The sequence below is a fragment of the Zea mays genome, chromosome 7 (genome assembly GCF_902167145.1).
Source record: "Zea mays cultivar B73 chromosome 7, Zm-B73-REFERENCE-NAM-5.0, whole genome shotgun sequence".
In the NCBI taxonomy this organism is placed as follows: domain Eukaryota; kingdom Viridiplantae; phylum Streptophyta; class Magnoliopsida; order Poales; family Poaceae; genus Zea; species Zea mays.
In genome coordinates, this window is record NC_050102.1 from 12666092 (window position 1) to 12676662 (window position 10571).

Sequence of the window (10571 nt, forward strand, 5' to 3'; positions counted from 1 at the left end):
AATAGTTCATTTGTCTGCAAGGGGTGGGATAAACAGGACTAGAGAAACCTATTAGGTCCCAGCAAATTAACCTGAGCATATCACAGTGATTGACCGAGAACATGATTAGGTAAAGAAGAGTGATCAAGGGCACAACTTGCTTTAGACTTGAGATCCTAGGTACTTCACCAAATTGGTCTTCGAGTGACTCGTAACGTCGCTGCTACTCGTAGCAATACATACCAATAGACAAGAATACATAAAAATAACAGTACACCAAATATGAGAACAAACACCGTAGGAATATTCTACGTGCTGCTACGAGGTCGTAGGTTCGAGAATCACTGAAATCGGAGTTACCATTAAAAATATGGTTTTCTAGAGTTTTAGGTGATTAAGTAATAAACTATTATTATAAATTATGTGAGGGGGATAACTAGTTCAACCTCAATCTAAATCATAACTCAATTAAAGATCATACTTTAGTCAGTTATAATTATGGACAATTTACCTTTGATTAGGAAGATTAATTTACTATACATGTAAATAAATATCTAATTATGGAGGTATGTGATATAGCAAAATAAGGTTCGCTACCGTGTAGGCAATTTTATTACAAAGCCAACGCAACTGGAACAAGTTAAATCGGAGCTAAAACGGACAAGTTATGATTCTTGTAATTGTTTCTATAGTAAAAATCAACCTTCAGAATTACTTTATATAGGCCAGGGGTTGTTTTGCAAATTATGGGTACCTAGGTGTAAGAATTTCCTTCAGCCAAGGGACGATGAATTTATTCTTAAATAACTCAGGGTTCCTTTTGCAAACTGACGTGCGCGAAGGGTACGCGTAAAGCTGACCCGTCAGATCCCGATCCGATGGAGCGGATATAACAGCAAAGGGGTCAGTAACGCAATCCCCTAATCTATGGTTCTACGGACCAGATCAAATGAAAGCGCGGTCCATTTCGAACCACAGGATCTTGATGTAACGGTCCCCCTTAGAGCTGATTTGGTGACCGGGGATCCCGAGGGGAAGAAATCCTCTTGTTATTCAAAATTGAATTGCGAGGGGATTCCTCCCACATGGATCCCTAGGGATCCCTAATCACCAAATTAGCCCTTAACCGAAACGATGGGGTATTCTCTGATCTAATCGCCACCGTTGACACCAGGATCAACGGCCCCGCTCCCTCCGAAGCGCAATACCATGGATCTAATCTTACCCGTTGATCAGAATCCAACGACCACCGTTATCTCTTCTTCCCTAGACACAGGGACACGTTGGCGCCGTGATCCCAAACAGTGGCGCCATGGTCAGCACCCGCCCTGCAAGCCCCCTCGAGACCCAAAACCACCGATAGGATCTGACCTACGCGGTGTGAACGGAGAACTCAGTCGACACTGTCTTATCAGAAATAATGGCGTGGAGATCCCTGGCCATGCATCGCAGCGACTCCGCTGTGGCTGCACCGCTCCGGCGAGCAATTGGCCACAGCACTGCCCACGCCTCCGTTTGGTTGGGCACTGGTCGGACTCCCTGTGTTCTTGCGATACTCCCAGGTCTGGTACCGAGCCCCCAACGAGGATGTTTGCTTGATTCAACGATGGCGGATCTCTATCTTCCTCCCTCGTCCTTCTTTTCGCTTTTCTCGCATGCGATGGCTCGCGAAACCTCGATGGGATGGGAAGAGGGCATGATTAAGCGTCCATATTTATATGGAGGAACTGCCAGGTGATTGGATGGCAAGCGCGGTGCGTGGCGCAGGGGTTCTCCCGCCATGCGCGCGTGGTTTGTTAAGCGGAGGAGAAAGATCTGACAAGTGGGCACAGTCGTAGTCGCCCAACCAACAGTGCACTCATGCGGCGGGAGCTGGTCCATAGGGCCCACTCGTAGGCGAGAGAACGAGCGCGGCACGGCTGAGTGGGTGTTTGGCGGGCGGGTTCCGCAAGGCAGAGACACTACTCGATGGTGGGAGCCGGTGCTAATGGGAAGATTGGCCAGAATGCTGAGGAGATTCGGCCCAGGTAGGTATAGGTGAGCCTTTTTTTTTCTTTTTTATTTATGTTTTCTTTTCTATTTTAATTTCCACATTCCAAATTCAAATTCAAATATGGGTTTCAAATTCTAATCTGAATGCAACATCCAAAATAGCGGCATGGATGCAAAGTATATATATTTTTATAAACTTATATATTTATATTAATTACTAGGTGAGTGCCCGTGCGTTGCAACGGGAACATAGAATGTCACGGTAATTTTATGTACAAATATGTGTTATGTTGTTAAGAGAAAAAGTTTTGTAATCTATTTGTGGTTCTAGTGATAAGATGGAGAGCGAGAAAATTCAAGATATGGAAATACAGAAGATGAAGAACTGGTCGAAGGTTACCACGCTTTCAGTTCTGTGGGCATCAGAGAATCAAATTCAAAATTTTCATATCCATGAACTGTTGTTCAATAATGATCGAAACTTGGAATAGATTGAAGATAAACCTCATCGCATGGTACAACGGTCTGTACCAAAGCATGTATGAAAGAGGACACCCGAATATTGCGTAGATTACAATGAGGAACCATTTGATATTTGTTAAGAGAGTAGAGAGAGTCAGAGTCCGACGATGAACCAGACCTGCGAACGGGGCTGCCGTGGATGACTCCAGCTTCTTGCAGGCAGAACCGTCTGAGCTCAGGGCATCGATCAGCACAGGCGTGTTCCTTCAGGATGGTAAGATGTAAGTTGTTAGATCAGATCAGATCAGCACAGGCGTGTTCCTACAAGGGGCAGGGGAAGACATAGACACTGAGCTCACACGCGGGGTAAGAACCACCTGTCAACTATTCACCGTTGCCGAGCTATCCGCTAGTGCCCCTCCCCCAGGAGAAGACATTTTTCTTCTCGGAGAGGGCCAGAGTGTGCCTCAATCCGCATGCAACCTGGGAGATTTTCTGCAGCAAACCACATTTTGTTTAAGGAAAAAGTCGACATTACGCGCTAGCCCTCCCATATATAAGCACGCCGTACCTGATCCTCTGGAAAACTGACTTGTCCAAATAAAGCTAAATAAAGTATAGGCTAACACATGTGTACCTTTTGTAAAGTTGAAGTAGTTCGTGCAATATAGATTTACATATGCCGATGTCATGAGAAAACATTCAGTGTGGTCATTATGGGAACAGCAATATAAAACAATTATTAACAAGCGCAGATTCATCAATCTAACTTAAATACTGGAAACAGTCCTAGAAAATGAGCAGTAAAGTTTTAAAAAAATTGCAAGACTCATGTACTCCTAGCAACAAAGTTTTGGCGAAGTACAACAGCTACAGGTGAATTTCTCTGGACTCTTCTCTATATACAACACCCTCGAGTTACGCACGCTACAAGCCTGCGGAGATTCTCTGCGAGTTGGAGGTAATCTACAGGTGTTCAAAAAAATATTGGTTTTTGAAAATTTTCAAAGAGATAGGAGATGCCTCAACTGAAGCAAGTGTTCCTCGTTCGAGATGTTGAGCGAGAGGCGCAGGTTCGTCAGGAGCGACTCTTGCTCCCACGTCAGGAGTCCTGCAGCATGGAGAGCTCTGACGGTTGATCGATATGCTCGCAGCTCCAGCTCATGGATGTTCAGAAACAAACCAGAGCCATAGGCGTCCTCAGTCTCCTGCCCATACTCACATGCAGACATAACATCATCAGGAAACAACTGCCCGTTCTGACTGATTGATGGTCATCATCACTGGTACTGTGCTCTGAGTAATTAGCGCTGTAGCTAGCCACCGAGCACTCATCCTCTTCTCTGGTGCACAGAGGTTTCTCAGGCAGATTGTTGTATCTGCTACTTAAAGGCCTATGAAAATGATCTCCGTTGATGGCATTCCTAGCAGACACCTTTGGGGGCAACTCGTTCTTGGTTAACTGGCAAAATTCATGTGTAGATATTTTCTGTTCCTTGCCTGTTCTTCTGACTAAACCATTAGGTGGGATCCTGCTTGCTTCTATTTTTCTCTTGACAGCTCTAGCACCGGTGGAAGCACAGATATTGGCTGCTTTCCTCTTAGCATAGTGATCAACCTCTTCATAGGCTTGATGGTCCTGTTCCATCACAAATTTTGAGTGGTGAGAGGAGCAGTCAGCAAATCGGATCGGCTTATTCAGTTCAATGATCTGAAAAGATGGTATCCATGAGATACTTTGTCAAAGAAAGGCAAAAAAGAAATTACATTAGTAATGGAAAGATAGTACAGAGATTGCTATGCTAGATACTGAGGTCAAGCAAATGCTCATGGTGAGAGGTACCACTACCACTGATTCCTCATCACTCGCTTATTGTAGCACAAAATTTATATAGTAAAAAATGTTCAGTCCATAATAAATTGAAGATACAGGAATGTTCAGTTTTCAACTTTCAACAATGCAAATGCTTTCAAAAATGAAACCAGACTTAATTGGATGACGTGCACCATAATCCAGCAACTTTTTGAAGCAAGGTGCCACCTTCCACGATTCAGATCTACCAGGTAGCAATTTCTAAAATAGGTGGAGAACTGCACCTTAGAATATTTAAACGTCTTGTGCTGATAGAAAGGATCCCAAGAGACTGAAATAGTGATATGATCACACTTGTGTGATATCGAAGATTGCTCAACATTTCAGCCCTTCCAAGTGTAGATGAATCAGGTCTAAGGTTGCCAGAGAAGAAAGGTTCTATAATAAGGATAACTGCCACAGTAGCACCAAAATACTTCAGAAAGAAATCTTGAATCATACCGAACCACCAGTTTTCATGACGCACAAGATTCAGGTGCTCAACAAGAGCCTCAAACCGCTGCATAATATGAGATGCTTCTCTGTTCTCAGCGCCATAAAATGCCACACTCTCAGCATGTGTTCTTAACCACGAGTGAAGTTGACGATAGTCTCCTAAGCGAGCATCGGACAGTCCAATCAATTCTAGGTACATCTAGGCTCTGAAATTTGAATCGTAAAGGAAGTCAGCCATAGTCAACCAGGGAAGATCAGTGACATCAATGCATTCAATTCGCTTATGGAATAATAATTGAGATCAGTGCTCAAGGGTAACATCAACTCAATTACCAACATTAGGAGCCAAGGATCACACTCATACTACAACAAAACAGCTTGTCTTTTTTATTTATTTCATTCACCCTATATCATGTAACATAAGTTAAACTAAAATTCAATGGCTTAGGTGGGAAGACTTACTGAAACATCTCTTAGGGTCAGAACTGCCAAGCCTAGTCCCCTGTCCCCAGTTGATAAAAACAAATAGCAAAGTATATGAGTGTTTTCCATCATACCATAAAACATAATATGGACAACCACTGAACCACATAGCAATCTAAGTGAGTCCTAGAATACCTGGCCACCAGCCAATAAAACAATAGCCAACTTTCCCTCTGAAATGGCTCTCAAGCCCCTTCTCCACTACCTTTCTTTGTCCTCAGGAGTTATGTCGTCCACTATCGAGACACTTGACTCAGGAACAGGCTCAAAGGTTCGTATATGAGCACCTGTACTTGCATTAAAACACCATCAAATATTTGAGCACTCACTGAAACTTATACTGCATATTGAAGCACGCTAAGAGAAAGCTCACCTTGTGATCTAAGCGAGCATCGGACAGTCCGATCAATTCTAGGAAGATCTAGGCTCTGAAATTCGAATCGTAAAGGAAGTCAGCCACAGTCAATCAGGGAAGTTCAGTGACATCAATGCATTCACTTCGCTTATGGAATAACAATTGAGATCAGTGCTCAAGGGCAACATCAACTCAATTACCTAAGGATATTCCTGCACCTAAGGCGCAAGAGTCTGCTTCAGCTATTCACTACTACAGATCATGCTATATGAGACGGTTAATTTTCAGTTATTAATACGCTTATGAAGTGTCCAATTTTGATGGAGTCGCAAAAGATGTCCCACATTTAAGATGGTTATAAACCGTCTTAAAAGATATTATATAAGACAGTTTTTAATTTATAACCGTCTGAAAAAGGTATTTGTTTAAGTCATTTTGTCCGATAAACCGTCTAAAAAAGGTATTTGTTTAAGTCATTTTGTCCGATAAACCGTCTTGAATTAGGTTTTTTTAAGACACTGCTTCTAAAGAACCGTAGAGAATGCAAACATTAAAAGTCATAAAGTATTTATCAAACCGTCTCGAACATCCTACAATAATAGACGATTACAATAGGAAAACAATCTTATTTAGGTGACTAATAATAGACGTTTTAGAAATTGTCTTATTTAGGAGACTGATATTAGACATTTTGATGACTGTCTTATTAAGATTTAAACGAAATGACTTACACTGTAGTACATTCTTCAATTTATAATCATTTGTTCATACATCACGTTATAATAATTTGAAAGAGAAATATACATACACATATATTGAACAACATTATAATTAATATAATATAAATAAGTACCATTCAATATATCATAAATAAGCATTGTCAAACAAGACATACATAAGTGTACTCTAAATCTAAACTAAAATACAACTATTTGCATTAATGTTAAGCCTAACTTTATATGAATTCAAGTCTCCACACTTTTGCGACCACCAAATTTGAATTCCATTCTATGTTTTCCTGTACAACAAATAGGAGAAAACTAGACATAGCATGCAAAAAAACTCCAAGCAGCACGTCGATGACCTCGAAGATGCCCTTATGCTTCTCCCAGTTCTTGATCACTCCTACACGCTCGATGTTCCTCCCGCCAGCCACCATGACCACGTTGTCGACGTCAAACTGAACAGACCTCCCGTTGCAGAGCTTGAACTGCACACAAACCAATAGAAAAGCAGTGAGCATTTCACAGACGTACTATGAAAGGGCATGGGAATTTCAAGTGATGTAACTGTATAGATAGACAGAGCAACATCTATTAATAGTCCTAACGATTGTAGCACATGACATTTTCAATGCAAGACTTTCATGCACACAGCATACAACATATATGGACTGTATAGCAAGGATAAGGTACACAGATCTACTAATAAAAACAGCAACCTGACAAAGCTACCAAGATCATCATGCTCAACTAGAACAATGAGAGATGATGTGTAAGAGAATTGAGCTAACCTTGGCATCCTCATCCCTGATTGGGTGAAGACGGAAGCAGCTTGTAGTTCTTGTTTGTCTTAGGGATGGAAATGACATCTGCCAAAAAAATGACACCACAAATCAGCAACCAAAATAGGTGTATAGGTATCTTTATGCATTAATAGAGATATATGCATACCCATGAACCCAGCAGGGTAGGTCTTGTCAGTCCTGACCTTGCCATCAACAAGTATATGGCGTTGCAAATTCATGTATGGTATGAGTTGAATATATAACATCAAATATGAAAAATCTAAAACAGACATACATGTCCAATCATCTACAGTATTAATCATTCATGCACAAGCTGCTTGTTCCAGTAATGCTCTTTCGTGCACAAGTGCCAACTCATGCATATTATTTGATGGACGGACGCAGGCAGCAGCACTGCCAACTCACCAGCAATCAACATGCCACGATGGCAACCGGGCAGGGCACGCAGGAGCAGAGCAGCAGCTAGCAGCTCTAGCTAGGGTGGTAAACCGGGCCTAGACAAGCAGGTGCCAAGTGGTAAGTAGTTAAGTGCATAGTCATCGTGTAATAAAGAGATCAGCTCCTGTTGCCAACAATGTTATATACTAGTAAAGTACGCGCGCCATGCGCGCGTGGATTATAACAATGGGTGTGTGCTAAGTATATGATATAGTTTGGAGATATAGGCTATAAATATACTAAGAATATAGAAAGTAAATGTAACAAAATATGCCCCACTATGTACCAAATTGCATGGAACAATGGCTCATGCTAGTAGATAACACAGGGACCACATGCTGTTATATTTTTTTGAAGTGTCTTGCAGAAGCCAGATATAAAATAATTGAATTGTAATTTAAAGGGAAGATTGACTTGTATCTGGTCCTTTAACATAACAACCAGAGAGAAAAAAGGAGCATATGAGAAGGTAGCACTCAAATGAGTTCTAACAGCAATAACCAATTCGGAATTTGTTTTAAAAAAAACCTGTACATGCACCACAACAATTAGGAAATAAGGATATAAGGATGGTACTCAGTAGCAGCAACTGTGGTGTTCCAGATGGAGTTTTCTGCAAGAAAAATGCAGTGAAGTTCAAAACTACATTGCGAGGCATCATGTTCATGTAATTCTGCTAGACAAATAATGGGATCATACATGGAAAAAGGGTTGTTTACTTGTTTCTCTCCCAAATGATTGTCACAGTGATGGAACAGATCTATAAGAAGATTTCCCCCTTGCCTGTGCAGTGTCGAGAACATGAGTATTTACATGAACACTAGTTCCATTAGCAATCCTTTTAGATACATCAGACTGTACCCTTACCCTCTTGGGACATTGGTAATGCACTTCAGTTGCATGCATTTACATGTGAACCTACAAGAGGAAACAGATAGCATTAGCCATCTGGTGTTTGTAACTTTTGTCATTAAAAATACTCAAGTTACTCGGCCGACCTTCATGAAAAACAAGCGCTCAAATCTAACCAGAACTTTGAAGTGAAAACTGAGTAAGACCAAACTTACCACATCGCACATGTTAATCATTAGATTTGTCATTGAATCACCTTTACCAAGTTCTTGGTGACTTCCATGTGCAATTAGCAATCCTTTCCCTAATTCAGGTTGTAAGGCATCTGGTATTGTTTTCGCTTTCCTTTTTCGAAATTATCCTGAAGATAACACCAATGGGAACAAATATGACCCCGACGATGAAGAAAACAGAGACAACCTACAAAACATATGAAAAAGCTCAAAACATTTGTGACCTTGTCCGATGTTACCTTCCTAAATCTCCAAAACCAGTAGCATCATAATCTTCACAACCCGTAAGCCTACCCATTTTGGAGTAAGAATTGGCTTGCAAGCTGGCAACTCCTGCTGTGTGAACTTGGAATCTGTACACAAGAATTTCAGAGTAAGAATAGGTTTGCAATACGCAAATGCAAGTCACATCACAGTCTTAGCATTTGTCAAGCTGGTGATCACAATTTCTGACCTCATAATGTAATTGGAACCCAGTGTCCAAAGTCCAAACACATGTACTGTAAACAATACCACCATTCCACAACTAGTTTGACGATTTTCATCTTTACTAAACTAGCTACACCACTAAGAAACTTATACTGTTGTGTATCAACTAGACTGACATGTTTCCTTTTGTACTTAATATGACGGGATATCACTAACGAAATAATACCATCATATAACACCTGGATTGATGGTTTCTCTTCTGTATAATTCTTGATGCATCAACAGTAGTGCCTCTTGAGAAAACATACCTTATTCCCAATCACTGCTCCTTCTGGGATTTCTAGCTTGACGACAGGTTTTGCAGTGATGGTCACTTTGCCCTAAAGTTACAGAGAAGAAGTGTCATTACTCCATGACTTAAGCACTGTAAGATATGTGTCTTCATAAAGGAGTCATAACAAACAACATGGGAAAAGAAGCGGCAAATTGTTCCCATTAAGTTTCTCTACATCTTTTTAGCATGATACATGCGGTCTTCGAATAAATACATGAAACTTGTCTGAACTTAGGAAGTTGTTCTGCAACTTAGGAATGTTATAGCTGTTCTGTAACTTAGGAAGATGTACCTTCAGTACAATTCCAGAACCGAACCAAACATCACCGGAAACCTTCAAGCTGTCAAGCTCAAAAATGCTAGGTATGGACTTGAAGCGACCAAGGAAGCTCCCAACCTGCCAATATGTGAAGAAACACGATCATCCTAACCGCGTTTGGACCTCACAAGTTAATGTTTGAACCTCTTTTTTAATGAAAATATAAATGCTAGAATCTGACCTTCTTGAACTCAGGACCAAGTTCAATTGAGGGATTTGATGGATTTGTTCTAGCTGAATTACGTGTAACGAAGCCATCAACCAAGGTATATAGATCAGACTGCAAAGCAAAAATAGAAGTTTTCATTTAGACGCATAGAGAGCACATCACATACTCAATTTTATTCAGCATAGCATACAAACCTGTACTAGCTGCAAATCTGATGTCGCCTTAACTGGTAGGAAGCGAGACCTTGGAACATTGATACAAATGGCATGGTCAAAGAACTGGTCCAATAATGGTTGACATATTCAGATCTAAATGACGATGATGACAGCAGCGGCGCGGTAAGACAGACTAAAGTCTAGAGCAAGCATTAAGAAAGAAAAGAACAACCATATGCAACTATAAGACTTTATTAATTAAGACAAGAACTAACCAAATCTAGGTATCCACACAAAAGAAAACTCCAAATAGTCATTTAAATACTTGCTGATTTGGACAGCAGAACAACAACTATTTGTTTAGTTCATAACTCACAAAATAGGCATCCAAAAAATGTACTTATATGAGTCTTTAATGGTGTGTCTTAAATAGCATGATCTGTAGTAGTGACTGCTGTTTCCTGAAGGTCTATGATTATGTTGTGCAGCAAGCAGCGGACATGGCAAAGTCGTTCACTCCAACAGAGTCTATGAC

General features: G+C 40.9%; 2 long non-coding RNA genes and 2 pseudogenes across 3 annotated transcripts; 1 reads left to right on the top strand and 3 right to left on the bottom strand.

The window, feature by feature from the left end:
• Positions 1-3437: 3437 nt before the first annotated feature.
• Positions 3438-4133, bottom strand: LOC103632042 (uncharacterized; annotated as a pseudogene).
• A 2288-nt stretch (positions 4134-6421) lies between these two features.
• Positions 6422-7300, bottom strand: LOC109940904 (40S ribosomal protein S4-like; annotated as a pseudogene).
• On the top strand, positions 7135-7982 carry LOC109940905 (uncharacterized). Its single transcript, XR_002263641.1, has 2 exons — positions 7135-7218; positions 7874-7982. It is a non-coding gene; the product is annotated as an uncharacterized lncRNA (long non-coding RNA).
• A 1389-nt stretch (positions 7983-9371) lies between these two features.
• On the bottom strand, positions 9372-10138 carry LOC103632044 (uncharacterized). 2 transcript variants are annotated; one of them, XR_002263857.1, is made up of 4 exons: positions 10076-10138; positions 9894-9992; positions 9686-9790; positions 9372-9439 (listed from the first exon to the last, which is right to left on the bottom strand). It is a non-coding gene; the product is annotated as an uncharacterized lncRNA (long non-coding RNA). The 2 variants fall into 2 exon arrangements; XR_555635.2 differs by lacking the exon at positions 9372-9439 and having other exon boundaries at positions 9600-9790.
• Between the last annotated feature and the right edge of the window lie 433 nt (positions 10139-10571).